The sequence below is a fragment of the Danio rerio genome, chromosome 5 (genome assembly GCF_049306965.1).
Source record: "Danio rerio strain Tuebingen ecotype United States chromosome 5, GRCz12tu, whole genome shotgun sequence".
Lineage (NCBI taxonomy): Eukaryota > Metazoa > Chordata > Actinopteri > Cypriniformes > Danionidae > Danio > Danio rerio.
The window spans coordinates 2,177,501-2,193,480 of record NC_133180.1 but is presented as its reverse complement, the minus strand read 5'-3'; the positions used below and the strand labels follow the sequence as shown (position 1 = coordinate 2,193,480).

General features: G+C 40.2%; 2 protein-coding genes across 17 annotated transcripts in view; both read right to left on the bottom strand.

Annotated features, from left to right (window-relative positions):
* si:ch73-55i23.1 overlaps positions 1-15,980 on the bottom strand; it is a 782,803-nt gene that overhangs the window by 576,767 nt on the left and 190,056 nt on the right. The gene's annotated exons all lie outside the window — the stretch shown is intronic.
* Positions 1-15,980, bottom strand: part of cita (citron rho-interacting serine/threonine kinase a) — a 233,759-nt gene that overhangs the window by 146,295 nt on the left and 71,484 nt on the right. The window lies entirely within an intron of this gene.

Here is a 15,980-nt window from a genome sequence, read left to right as displayed (position 1 = left end):
AGTTAACAGTGAACACCACATCTGACAAACATTACGTAATCTTTCTTAATGTTAACTTAATGTTTATTAACGTGTTATTTCAAACATTAGTTAACATGAACTTATAGTGAACAACAACTATTATTCAGCATTATATAATCTTCCTTTAGGACAGTGCTGTACTTTCTTTAAAACTTCTTTTATTAGACAAACACAATGGCCTTATTTTATTTATCTTGCTTACATGATGTCACTTTGCTAACTTTATTTACAGTAGTTTATTTTTTACATTTTTACCTTGCTGTTATGTTGCTGCATGTCCTGTTGTTTGGGGTCACTGTGACCCCAGTGATTAAAATGTACAAACCAGAACTATAACTTTAAATTCAATTGATTCATTTTGAATAAAATCTTTTCTTCTACTTAAACGTTAGTTTGCATTGATCCTGAGCTTAACGTATAAATAATAGAAATAAGTGTGTTATTAAATACAGAACTAACTGTATAACTTCATAATTAAAGAAAAACCGTATTAAAATAGAACTGTATCGGCTTTATACAAGATATTCTGCAAATTACCTACAAATTTTACAATGGTGCTGCGATGTCATACATCAGACACTTTATAGCTCATTTTACAAATACATTTCTGAACATTCATTTATTCACTTGTCTACTTTTCCGTGGCCAAGTCGCGGGGGCATCAGTCTCATGCGAACCCCAGACTTTCCTCTACCAAGACACTTCTACCAGCTCCTCCAGGGGGGATCCCGAGGCGTGCATAGTCCAGCAGAGAGCCATAGTCCCTCCAGCATGTCCTAAGTCTTATCAGAGGCCTCCTCCTGGTGGGATATGCCTGGACACCTCCCAAGGTAGGCGTCCAGGAGGCATCCGAAACAGATGCCTGAGCCACCTCAGCTGACATCTCTCGATGTGGAGGAGCAGCGGCTCTACTCCGAGCTCCACCCAGGTGTCAGAGCTCCTCACCCTATCCAGAAGAGTGCGCCCTGCCACCCTACGAATAACACTCATTTCAGCTGCTTGAATCCGAGATCTTGTCCTTTCAGTCATGACCCAAAGCTCATCACCATAGGTGAGAGTAGGAACATGGATTGACCAGTAAATCGAGAGCTTTGCCTTTCGGCTCAGCGCCTTCTTCATCACAATAGACCGATACATCGACCATATTACTGCTGCCGCTGCACCAATCCGCCTGTCAATCCTACGCTCCATCCTTCCCTCACCCATGAACAAAACCCCAAGATACTTGAACTCCTCCACCTGGGGTAATGACTTTCCTCCAACCTGGAGATGGCAAACCACCTTTTTCCACTGGAGCACCATGGCCTCAGACTTGGAGGTGCTGATTGTCATCTCAGCCGCATCACACACGGCAGCAAACCAGCCCAGTACATGCTGAAGGTCCATGTTCGATCAAGCCAACAGAACAACATCATCTGCGAATAACAGAGATGAGATCCTGTGGTCCCTGAACTGGACCCCCCTCCAGGGTGCTACTTTACCACAACGAAGGAGCGCCCTGGTATAGGGCTGGTCCAGTGTACCACGGCCTGGTTGAAAACTGCATATTCCTCCTGGATCCTAGGTTCAACCATTGGCCAGATCCTCCTGTCCAGTACCCTGGCTATATATACTACACATGTATGCAATTAGGAAAAGTCATGATTGGCAAAGTCATAATTAAAAGTCAACATTTCAGGATCAACAATCGTCACTTTATAGGTTTAATTCTCGCTATTAATTAACCATCATCTACAACATTTGCTTCAAATTATTAATAGTAATTAAGCTGCAGTTGGGTATTAGATAGGATTAGAGATGTAGAATAAGATGATGCAGAAAATATGCTTTATAAGTATTAATAATCTGTCAATATGTTAACAACAGCCTTGCTAATAAGCAAATAATTAACAGAGAGAAATGAAAGTGTCCCAAAAAATAATTAAACATATTTTTCTTCTTAAAGAGGTCATATATAGCCCAAACCTAAGATGGAGGTTTTAAATCAGCATGCAAAAACACTCGCAACTCTTCAGTGGGATAAACTGATGCAATCAAATCCCATCTTGCATGTCATCTTCCTTCCACATATTAGAACAGATGAATAACTTCAGACAGCAGAAGAAAACCATCCCATCATCATCATCTCCAAATCAGATCCAGCCACATTCATAAAGCAGCATATCAAAACACTTCTCAGATAATCAGAGAATGTGTCGAGGTGAAGCCGACCCTGGAGACTCATGAGGACCACAGCTGCCACCAAAACACGGCGCTTCTGCTCACGGTGAGAAATCATCGCTACTGTTACAGATGTCAGATAAATGCTCTGAGGGAACAGGGTGTTAAAAAAGCCGAATCTGCAATCACACAGGGGCAAACAATCAGGAGAAAATGAATTTATCATATAACTTGTTTTGTTCCTGTTTTCCTTAAAGTCTGCATGAAGTTAAAATGTACAATGTTTCAGCAAGCACACATTATTGGTCTTAAGGTGAACAGTTAATCTGTTATCTACTGAAAAAAACGAAAGTTTGTTTTGATAATCGTTAATCAAAATCTCCATCTGCCACTCCAACCATTAGTTTGCTGTAAGATGAGAGGAGGATCTCAAAAAGAAAACTCTACTCAATATTCAGTTTCAGTTGGAAATTTTATATCATACTTAAATAAAACCCGCCCCTACGTAATATTCTCTTTCAGTTGAAAAGAAGTCATCAAACTGAAATAAAACTCCGCCCCCTACTCAATATTCAGTTTCATTTAGAATTAAGTCATCATACTGAAATAAACCCCGCCCCTACTCAATATTCAGTTTCAGTTGGAATTAAGCCATCATTCTGAACTGAAGCCCCACCTCTTACTCAATATTCCATTTCGGTTGGAAATACATCATCATACTGAAATAAAACCCCACCCCCAACTCAATATTCGGTTTCAGTAGGAATCAAGTCATCATGCTGAAACAAAACCCCGCCCCTACTCAATATTCAGTTTCAGTTGGAAATACATTATACTGAACTAAAACCCCGCCCCCTACATAATATTCAGTTCCAGTTGGAAATATGTCATCTTACTGAACTAAAATAACACCCCCTAATTAATATTCACTCAATTTTCCATTCCATTTAAATAGTCTTCTCTGCCAATCGGGTTACAACTGTTGGATTGTGTACACTTTTGAATATTTACAAATAGTTTAATTTTGAACTAGAGCTTTTCTGATTTAAAGCCATTCGTGATCTGCTGAAAATAACTTGTTAAATCTAATAAGTTTCATTTTAAAATTCGATGTTTGAACTGCAAGGAGAATAATGTGTTTGTGTGTGTGTACTGCTCACATTGTCACTCTCTATTTATAGCTTATCAGCCTTTGGCCACTGTATGGGAAAAGCAAAGCAATAGTCCCCCTGGTTTGAGAGAATGATGACACATTCTCATTATTTACCAAACTATTCATTTCCTGACACACAACTGGCTTTGCATTGCTCTTTAACTGATCTCTACAGTCAGTCCGACAGCCAGAAGAACCATGAGTCACAGAGAAATCAAAACATACATCTGCTGTCCCAAACCGTTTTATTACTGTCTAATTACATATAGATTGCATTAATTAAGTGGCACGGTGGCTCAGTGGTTAGCACTGTAGCCTCACAGCAAAATGGTCGCTGGTTCGAGTCCTGACCAGGCCAGTTGGCTTTCAGTGTGGAGTTTGCATGTTCTCCTCATGTTGGTGTGGATTTCCTGAGTGCTCCGGTTTCCCCAACAGTCCAAACACATGCGCTTTAGGGGAATTGATTAACTAAATTGGTAATAGTGTATGAGTGAGTGTGTGTGTGTGTGTGTGTGTGTGTGTGTGTGTGTGTGTGTGTGTGTGTGTGAGTGTGTGTATGGGTGTTTCCCAGTACTGGGTTGCAGCTGGAAGGGCTTCCACTGCGTAAAACACACGATGGAATAGTTGGCAGTTCATTCCGCTGTGGCGACCTCTAAAATAAAGACTAAGCCGAAGGAATATGAATGAATGAATGTATTCACTGACTTAAGTTCCAGCTTATCCAGATTCAGTTTATTTGAGAAAAAGACAATCTAAAAACTAGTCTAAAACACAATGGGAATCTTATTTAGAAAGGTCTTAACCACTTTCAGCTGCATATCCACCTTTCCCTAACCACGTCTACTCTATTTAATCTTTCGCAGGAGCTCTTCTGATTTCTTTGTTCTGTTCTTTCAGATTATTTTCTCTTTGTATTCAGTATAATACAGCGGTATTTAAACCATTCTTAACACTGCTGCAGAAGGACAGACTCCTCTCCAGAATGCAGAGCTGTTCGTGACCTGCTGAAAGGAACTTTGTAAGTCTAAAAAGTTTCATTTTAATCCTTGAGGTTTGAGCTTTGAGGAGAATAATGTGTGTGTGTGAGAAAGAGCAGACAATGACACGAGTTGCAGAGTGTCAGAGCAGAGCTCATTAATATTCATTAACCTTCCAAATATGGTCAAAACTCAGCTTTACATTCTAGGGGTCATTCCTCGGTTTATAAACAATAATAAAGTTATTTATAAAAGTGTTTCTGGAGAATGTTGGACTTATATAAGCCACATATCCAATATGTTGATATCAGAGATCAATTTAAATTTTTTAATCAATGCCACCTTTATTTTTAGATTTCATATTTGTGTGTGTGTGTGTGTGTGTGTGTGTGTGTGTGTGTGTGTGTGTGTGTGTGTGAGAGAGAGAGAGAGAGAGAGAGAGAGAGAGAGAGAGCGAGCGAGCAAGCACTGACACTAGCTGCTGAGCATGACAGTAAAGCTCATCAATATTCATGACCATTCCAAATACGGTCAAAACCAAGCTTTTCATTCTAGGGCTCTAGTGACTAAATTAGCATATAAAACCATTTGTAGAGAATGTGGTAACTTACAGGTAAACTTAAACATTCTGCAGAAATAGTTTTTATATTATTATATTTGTACTTATTTACTTTCTTTCATGTCAATTCAAACCCAGGTGACTTTTTCTGTGTTCATGCTCAGTTGTTCAAACAGTGACTAAAGTCTGGTAAGCTATAGACAGACACTTACATTAACAACGTGAGCATTTCATACATATTATATATTAATGAATATTAAATCTAAAAAGACCATTTTAAAGTGATATTAATTCAATTAAAGTTCAAGATGTGTGGCTTAGGTACATAAAAACATTTTTCAAAAACAGTTTTATGTGCTAATTTAGTCATTTGAGCCCAAGAATGAAAAGTTTGGCTATGACCATATTTGGAATGGTCATGAATATTAATGAGCTAGCTTGGACTGGCTCACTGTTGAGACGCATTGCTCATTCGTCTGCTCAGAGCATTTAAAGGTCAATGCAAAGACTGTTGTTTGCGAGTAAATTAATTGTTTGGCCAAGAACGAGAATGTGTCCTCATTCTCTCACATTTAGAGACGCATCTTTTTGGACAAGCTTTTACTTAACGGAATGTAGATATCAGAGAATGATTTAAATGAAATTGAAAATTCATCTTAAAATAAAAATAAGTAAAAAAATGTATATATCACCTTTTACAGACAAGAAGCCACAAAATGCATAACAATAAAAGAAAAAACAGATCAAAACACAACAAAGAGAAGAGGAAAACACCTAGCTCATCAATATTCATGACCATTCCAAATATGGTCAAAACCAAGTTTCTGCAGAATGTTTTAACTCAAACATAAACTCAAACATTCTCCAGAAATGGTTCAATATGATTTTTTTACTTGCCTTCATGTCAATTTAAACCCAGGTGACGTTTTTTCTGTCTTTAAATATGACGACACGTTCTCATTATTGGCCAAACTATTAATTTCCTGACAAACAATAGTCTTTGCTCTGTCTTTTGAATGCTCTGAGCAGCAATGCGTCTCTACAGTGAGCCAGACGAAGTGTGAGTCACAGAGAAAAAGAGGAAAACACCTACACACGGCGGTCATTATTACAGCAGAGCCTACAGGAAACACTCCAATTACTGGAGCCAAAACACTGCATCTCTCCAGAGATACTTCAGCATGACATATCAGATCATTAATGCGCTTTTACCACACTATAGGGTAAAATGTTAAACGCGACTAAAGTGTATGCAGTAACCGCTGATGTCCATACCATGAGGATAACAGCCAGCATTTGGCTTTGTTTCTGGAGTTAATTAGATGTCATGATAACAAACGCTGGCGGTGGTGTTGACATTTATAGATATGCAGAGACTCAAACTTACATTTGGATTATAATCGCTGCAATTAATGTATTGAAATCTGTAGTCAGAGATGAAATTATGAATAATCCTCCTGTGATGTTTTAATTCTGTTCATATATTTCCCAAAGTGCTGTTAAACCTAATTTGTTTTGTCTGTGCATGATGGCAGCACATAATATTAGACTAGATATTCTTCAAGATACTAGTATTCAGCTTAAAGTGACATTAACTTAAAGGCTTAACTAGGTTAATTGGGTTAACTAGGTAATAAGATTAATTATTATTGACGGTCTTAAAGAGCTTTCAGTCTTTCTCCAGAAACAAAGCATATAATAGGAAAATGTGCTTGCTCTGGTAAACAGATAGATAAAAATAAAAGGAGGGGAAAATAACTGTGGCTTTTTTTCTTTGTGTTGTTTCAGCACAACAGGCAATGTTTGCACATGTTAACTCGCATCTCTGAAGCCAAACAGATGGACACGCTGGTTTTCCTGTCCAAAAATCTCTCATGATTTTAGTCGAATGCTCAAATGACAAAATGCAATCAATCCATGTTCAGAAAGCAATAACACAGCAATGTAGAAACTCAACGCTGTTTCATAAGGGCTTTTCTTTTCCTGATTGTTCTTGATGTTTTCAGGTTGATAAAACTATATTTGTGGAGCAAAAGCGGTGGTGATCCACACGTTAATCATGTTTTTGTTTGTTTGGATTGCTAAAATCTCTGATTTGAATCATGCAGTAACAGTACAACATACATTCAGATGTTGTAGTGATGCTTATCCAAGAAATGAGACATTAGCCCCTTTCACACATACAGACCTTTCTGGAAAATTAGAGGAAATTTTCCGGAAAGGTGTGTATGTGTGAACAGGCCCTTTTTGAAAATACCGGTTAATTCGTTCTGGCTATTTTCCGGAAAGAGAAGTTGTAACATTACCGGTAATTTGCCGGGAATGCTGCGCTGTGTGAATGCAGAAGGAAGATTGCCGGAAAGAGCGTGTCCACGTCTAGAACGTGCTGACGTGAGACACCTGCTTTAGCCAATCAGAACAGTCAGACATATTCACGTGCGCGCGGTTTATGAGAATAAAAGCCTTTGAATATTTTTCCAGACACATTTAGCTGCTAGATGTTAGTCAGATCACGTTTCTATGATCCTTCCTAATGCTAACTGTGTAAATAATTATCGATAAAATGTTTATGATAATCCGTTGTTTGTTTACCTTCAAGCTTTGCGTGTGCTCGTGAGCGCCCATAGCGCCAGCACACACACATATCATGAACATCTCGACATGTGAAAGTGTTCTTCCTCTATATGTTTTCATTGGAACTGTACTCAATACTGATCATCCAAAGAGTTTGTGATGTAGTCAAATGTTTACAAACACAAGCGCAGCCGTTTACAGCTCATTTCTGGTTAATGATGTCAGAATTTACCGGTATTTTGCGACGGATGTGTGAATGCTCTTTTTCGGGAAAATTCTGTAACGTCCTCGCCTGTGTGAACAGCGCTTTTTTGGACTTACCAGTAAAGTCGTTCCGGAAATTTTCCGGATATTTACCGGTATCACTGTGTGAAAGGGGCTATAGTTAGAACAGTTTAAAAATATAATACAGCATATTGAAGATATTCAGGTCATTCATTCATTCACTTTCTTTTCGGCTTAGTCCCTTTATTAATCAGGGGTCGCCACAGTGGAATGAACCATCAACTTATCCAGCACGTGTTTTACGCAGCTGATGCCCTTCCAGCTGCAACCCATTTCTGGGAAACATCCCCACATACTTATTCACACTCATACTCATGTCATAGTGTGCTACTGTCCAACGGAAGTCACATTTCGGTCACAGACGCATGTTTTGAGAGCCTTCATGACTGACTGAATGAAACACGCTGTTTTCCACCAAGGCAACCTGGGGTGATGTAATATAATTGGCTAAACTGGCATTGGGCGGGTTAAATGACCAAAACAAAGTCAGCCGTTCCAGCACTCAACGCACGTTCAAATCAGAATCTCTGACTTCAGCATTGTTTTTCAGATAAAGAAGATTGTTTCCATAGCATGTTTGCTGATATCTCAGAAACATGCTGGGGTTGTTTATGATTTAGAAGATTTAACAAGCATTAATCAGATTATAAACCTCACCGTTTGGCTGGAGTGCAGTGAGTGCACTATTCTGTGCTTCTGAATGGCTGTGTTTACATTTCTGTCAGGCTTCTTCTGGTAAAAACAGCCAAATTGCTCATCACTGCAAATCTCATCATGTAGCATATTTTATTATTAAGGTATTTTTATGATTTGGAAGAGTGTAAAACTTACACACAGCACCTTTAAAACTTTAAGACTATTATGAATGAAATTTCAGACTTATACAGGGAGAAACGCTAAGGATTTTAGAGAGAAAAAACTACAAGCTCCATCCAAAAAATTCAAAGGACTCATTCCCTATCAGCATATTTTAAATAATATGTGAAGACAAGCAAGCCCAAGTTGTAAACGTACATATTTTAGTCTTTTCATAACTGTTTGGATAAATAGAATGTGTAAAAACTATAATAAACTAAACGTATGCAGGTCAGGACAGTGTTGAAATTGTTTGATGACGTCAGAAACAGAAACAATATTTGTTTTTGCTTTTGCAAATGACTAATACAGGTGGCTCAGTGGTTAGATTAGATTAGAATATCTTTACTGTGCCCAAAGGACAATTAGGTTTACAGCAATAGCCGACAGTTGACAGCAACAACATAAAATAACAGTAACCAATAGAATAATCACTTAAAGCTTTAGTAACCCAACTGCAGTTGGAACAAATGAACACGAATATCTGTTGGACCTTGCCCGTCTAGAATATGTATACCTTGCTATGAGGCCAGCTAGTGAAGCGCTGTGCAGGTAAACCTCACTCCTCTGACCTCTAAAGGTGCTCTAGCGACAGACGTTAGAGGCCATGGTCTTTAGCCTCCTTGGTAGAGTAACCACCTCCCATGCGGAAGGTTGTCGGTTCGATCCCAGTTTGGAGCGGGTATGTGGCGTAGGACCGGCGGGGTTACATTGGTGCCGTGACCCGGATGGGAGTGAGGTTTAGGGGGGGTGAGTGTAACGGAGGCCAGCTAGTAAGTGCTGTGCAGGTAAACCTCACTCCTCTGACCTCTAAAGGTGCTCTAGCGACAGACACAAGAGGCCATGGTCTTTAGCCTCTTTGGTAGAGCGCCTGACTCCCATGCGAAAGGTCGCCGGGTCGATACCAGCTCGGAGCAGGTTGGATGGCGTAGGACTGGCGGGGTTACAATGGCAGGAGGTAAAACTTTAAATAAAGTGGGTGGTTCTCATCTGCTAAAATGGGCATAGCCTTCTTTATGACTCTCTCCTCATAAACTTGACCAATACTGTTTAGATTTGTGCCCAAGATCTTTTGAGATTGATAAACAATTTTCGAAAGTCTGTTTTTTTCTTGTCACCCTAAAATTAGCATACCAGCATATTACTGCAAACGTTAAAAGAGACTCAATAAAAGAAGAATAAAATATCTTAAGACGCGACATCCCTTCAACTTCCTTAAGTAGAACAGTCTTTAATTTGCCTTTTTACAGATAAAGTTAGTGTTGCCTCACAGCCTCAGCCAAATCACCAAGCAGCTCAAGAGCGGTTACTCACTGAAGATAACCAGAGCTGAGCTTGGTCAGTACCTGGATGGGGGACCACACGGGAAAACTAGATTGCTGCTGGAAGTGGTGTTAGTGAGGCCAGCAGGGGGCCAGCAGACCGCTCAACCTGCGGTCTGTGTGGGTCCTAATGCCCCAGTAAAGGCTGATTTATACTTCTGCGTCAAACGCATAGCCCTTCTCCGTGGCGTCACTGACGTGCACCTCTCAAAAAAATGTAACTACACGTCACAACGGCGCGTATCGCAAGCTCTGTGATTGGTCGGCTTGGTAGCGCTGATGAGAGTGGGCGGGACCGAGAGCCGTGTGTATGGTGCGAGCCTGATGGGGCGATTGTTTACAAGTGTGGAGTCCTGTGAAGGAGCTCCGGATGGAAAGTTTTGTTTTGTGTGTACCTCATAGTTAAAGTTGTTGCACGTCCGCCGGTTCCTGCCTCAAAATGAGCGAGTTTGAGCCACTTGTACATCCAGGAAGTGTTCAGGAAAAGCAAAATAGCAGTGAAGAAACTCGACACAGAGGAAAATTAACACCTCACTGCCAACTAGCGTTTCGGAAGTGTTAATGCAGACCAACAGAGACAGCGCGCAGAAGTATAAATGCACAGCTACGAGCATTGCATGCGCCGTGGTTTACGCCGGTCACTTGACACAGAAGTATAAACCAGGCTTGAAGGGGGCAATACAGTAAGAAGGTCACTGGTTTAAATCACAGCTGCGTAAGTTGCCATTTCTGTGTGGAGTTTGCATGTTCTCCCCAAGTTGGTGTGGGTTTCCTCCGGGTGCACCGGTTTCCCCCAAAGTCCAAACACATGCGCTGTAGGAGAATTGATAAACTAAATTGGCTGTAGTGTGTGTGAATTATATGCTGGAATAGTTGGCGGTTCATTCCACTGTGGTGACCGCTGATAAATAAAGGGACTAAGCCGAATGAAAATGAATGAATAGTAATTATTACTAATACTACTATTACTATTATTACAAACGCATGCAGAACACATGCTAAAACTTTGTTTTACTAGACCGGGGGGGGGGGGGGGGGGGAATAATTCACTATAGAAAAAAGTATTATTATTTTTAATATATCAATAATATTTTATGAACATTATTTTTATTAGTTAAATTATTATACTTGACTATGTACCTGCTTTTAATAACACATCCATCTATTTGTTCATACGTGCTCATTCTCTCTGTTTGCAGTTTCCTCTGATGCATTTTTCTGGTATTTTTTTATCCCTCTCCATCTTCCTTTTGTACATGTACATGAGATTGTCACTATAGTTCTGTTCACCTAAACGTATTTTATTTTTGCACACACACAGACGTCTGTGACAGCACTCAAGCACTCAACAGCACACACCTCCTACAGCCACAACGCTTGTGTTTTTCAGAATCCTGCTGAATTAGCGGAGCACGCAGAGGGCGGTTTATGATCTCCACTCATTACAGATGTTTGCTTTGCTCTCAAACGCAGCACCATCCACCAATCAGCAGCTGCGCCTCTGCATTAACATTCCCCGCTCCTCTGCAGCCGCCGTTTGTGTAGCGTTTGGCAGATTTCATGCTGCTTGAAGTGCTATATGAAGACGTTAGCAATATGACACAAATGCGCCCGGACAAATACGCATTTCAGGATTAGAGCGAGAATAAGCCTGTCAATGGATGGAGGGAGACGAGGAGGGGGGGGGGGGGCGTGGGAAGGAAACTCGCCCCGGTTACCATAGAAATGCATTCAGTGTTCATTCTCTTTCTGACGAATGCTATAAAGCTTCATCTGTGTTTTTCCCCTTCAGCTCTTGGGAAAGCACATGGTATTGACGGCTGATCTGGAATCTTACAGAGCCGCAACAATAAACTCACGCATCAACGCATTCATAGATGCAGGAGATCACTGGACAGCACACACACACCAAACTAAAATCAAACACACACATATGCAGTCGTACATGCGCACACAGCAATGAATCCAGATGTTTTGATTTATTCCCATCACAGCAACAGCAGTTATTTATAGTGATTTGGAATGAACACACTCACGACAATACAACCACCATACCACCGCTACTCTGTTATAATTTTTTTACGCACATTATAGAAATTCGAATATTTTAGCATTACGATAACAACATTTAGGGCTGCACAATATATGATTTCATCCTCGATATGGCAATGTGATCATTCACAATAGGGTGTATGTGGAAGTATGCTAAAGGACTTTTAATTTGCTGGGTTAAGCGCTTCCGGTGAACTATGCCAATGCAAAATCTGCGCATGTAAGGTCTGTTTACTATAAAAATCAGTGATCTCCACTGGCTGAGTGATATCTGATATAAAGTAGGTCTCAGATTGTACAAGAAGCACCACATTAAATTTAAACATTTCCCTCGTCGAAACGATAACACACTAAGGGCTCTATGTTAAAGGGTCACGAAACACCAAACACATGTGTTGAGCTGTTGACAGTGGTATATGTGTCCCACACTGCTAAAAACACTATTAGGACACCTATATTTCACTAAAAAGTGTAAATTGGTTGTTTTTGCGTTATTTCCAGCAAATTCGTACTTCCGGTTTGAAACTAATTTTTGAAGCTGCGTCACGGTCATGACATAATAGTGTGTATTCCAGCGTGCAGACTGAGCGTCTGTGCCAGAGTGAGTCTTATTACGTCTTACAGTGTGCTGCATTAATGCATGAGTAAGGCTTGGTTTAAACCAATCAGCGCGCTCTATTGTGCAACTTCATTAATATTCATTACTGTCACAGTGTTTAGACGACAGAGACGCCACGTTGTGTTGGCAAAACAAGCGTGAAGTGTTGCTTTTATAGTTTGCTGCAGTAAAGTTTTGTTTTCATTTTCTCTCTGTGAGAGCGCAGCTGGAGTCACGTGTGGATTAACAGTGTACGCGACGCTCGACAACAATAACTTACGTGTCTAAGGAGGATTATTGTTTACCTGAGAGCTGTTCTCATCTGCAAACGCTGAAATCCAGATTCGCTTTAGTCTCCTCTTAATAAAGACGCGGCTCTAGTTGCTGGTGATTGTTCTGTCTCTACAGATTTGGTAAGTGAGCGACCAGTGCTCTTTGTTTATTCAGTTCGTATTTTATTCGTATCAAACTATTGCAACGAGTGTAAACAAGTTAGCACTAACAGTTACAACCAAACTATAACCTCGTGTTGGATTTTGTGACCGGAATAACACACGCGGCTTTCTGACACTACCTGCCGTGTGCATCTAAGTTTCCGGGAAATGCTGAGTTGTTTTTCTCTCATTCGCCGTGCGGTATCAAACATTGCATGAAAAATACACGCTTAGAGCAGCTCCTCGAATCAAATATCACGTTTGTCGGGAGGGACATGAATGAATTCCCTGAATGAAAGAGCCGAACTGCAGTTAAAGTCCAACATTTAATAATCTGGCAAATAATTCGACTACAGATGTCCATGTAAACACAGTCACATTGTTCACTGTGGTTGTATGTTTTGACTCTGAAATTCAGCGCACGTGCCCAAATAGACACTCCCACACCAAGCCTCTTTTGTTCCTCCGACACTCCCCCCTAAACAGAGCTGGACACGCCCACTTTTCTGACTTTTTCCAAAGTAGAGGTGTGAAAACACCCTGCTGAAACGAGGGGGTTTCATGGCCCTTTAAAGACGGGCTCCGCTGACAAGCTGAAAGTGAAGAAGTGGGGGGTTGGGGAATCGCGGATAAAAGTGAAGAAAGGGGTTGAGGAGGGGGGTGATTGGCGCGAGCCCTTGATAATGTCTCTGGGGCCCCCTAAAAGTATGGGCCCTTAGAATGGTCCTAACTTCTAATGGTCCAAAACAGACATCCTTCCATCAAAAATCAACAATGCCACCAATCCTCGCTTACTCTTTAAAACATTTTCCTCCCTCCTCTTTTCTCCCCCTCCACAATTACTATTGATGACTTTGCTACATTCTTTTGCACCAAAACTGCAAAAATCAGCTCTCTGAGTCTGAGGTGTCCAAACTCGTGCTATTTAGCTATGCAATCACCTGTCCAATTGATCCCCACTTGAACCCCACTGCTAAAGAAACCCAACCTGGACCATACGCTACTTGAAAACTACAGACCAGTATCCCTGCTTTCATTCATGGCCAAGATTCTGGAGAAAGTAGTGTTCAATCAAGTCCTGGACTTTCTTACTCAAAACAACCTCATGGACAACAAGCAATATGGCTTTAAGAAAGGCCACTCAACTGAGACTGCCCTGCTCTCGGTCGTGGAGGATCTCAGACTGGCTAAAGCAGACTCTAAATCATCAGTCCTCATCTTGCTGGATTTGTCAGCTGCTTTTGACACTGTCAACCACCAGATCCTGCTATCTACGCTCGAGTCACTGGGCGTTGCGGGCACTGTTATACAATGGTTCAGATCTTACCTCACTGACAGGTCATTCAGGGTGTCTTGGAGGGGAGAGGTGTCCAACCTACAGCATCTTAACACTGGGGTACCTCAAGGTTCTTGGGCCACTTCTCTTCTCCATCTACACGTCATCTCTAGGACCAGTCATCCAGAGACATGGATTCTCCTACCACTGCTATGCTGATGATACCCAGCTATACCTCTCTTTTCATCCTGATGATCCCTCGGTTCCAGCTCTTATCTCAGCCTGCCTGTTGGATATTTCACACTGGATGAACGATCATCATCTTCAGCTGAACCTCGCAAAAACGGAAATGCTTGAAGTTTCTACCAACCCGACTCAACATCATAACTTTTCAATCCAGATGGATGGGGCAACCATTACTGCATTCAAAACGGTGAAGAGCCTTGAAGTAACGATTGATGACCAACTAAACTTCTCTGAGCACATTTCAAGAACTTTCTAGAACTCTTCAGAACGCAGCAGCACGAGTGGTCTTTAATGAAGCTAAAAGAGCACATGTCACTCCGCTGCTCATCCGTTTGCACTGGCTGCCAGTTGCTGCTCGCATCAAATTCAAAGCTCTGATGTTTGCTTACAAAGCGACTTCTGGCTTTGCTCCTTCTTATCTGCTCTCACTTCTGCAGATGTATGTGCCCTCCAGAAACTTGCGTTCTGTGAATGAACGTCGCCTCGTGGTTCCATCCCAAAGAGGGAAGAAATCACTTTCCTGAACTCTCGCGTTCAATCTGCCCAGTTGGTGGAATGAACTCCCTAACTGCATCAGAACAGCAGAGTCACTCGCTGTCTTCAAGAAACCACTAAAAACTCAACTATTTAGTCTCCACTTCACTTCCTAATCTGCAATTGTCTCTCTGGCTCCACCGCTAACTGCACTACCAAAAATAAATAAATAAAAAAATATTACTAATGTTTTGCATCTTAGACTTTACACACCTGAAACTTGCCTACAGCACTTCTTCATCAGTGCTCTTATAGTTGTGTAAATTGCTTCCTTGTCCTTATCTGTAAGTCGCTTTGGATAAAAGCGTCTGCTAAATGACTAAATGTCTTTTAGCATTATAGCAAAATGGAAAATGGAATTATAATAAAAGCTAAATTTATCCAAAAATTATAAAAGTAGAATTAAATAAGTATGTAATGAGATATGCACATAGTAATGATGACTGGGGGAAATTAGCGGGAATATTAAAATATTAAATATATTACAAAAGCAAAATGTTTAGTCATTATGATGAGACACAGATGCTGAATAAACATGATATATCTTATAATGTATAGAATTTAAGGACATTTCAAATGTAAAAAAATTACAGCAATGAAAATTGGGGGGAAAAATAAATAATAATGACATTAGTGATAATTGTTTTAGCATTAAAGTAAAGAAATATGGGAGGGAGAATTATAATGAAAGCTAAATTTATTTTAAATTTATAAGGAACACTTAAATAATTATGCAACGAGATATGCTCATAGTAATGATGACTGGGGAAAATTTAAATGGAAAAAAATACATTAAAAATTTGCGAGGACAATTTAAAAATATTAAATATATTACAAAAGCAAAATGTTTGGACAATATGCTGAGATAAATATGCTAATTAAACGTGATATATCTTTGAAATTTCAAAACGTAAAAAATATAGTAATGAAAATT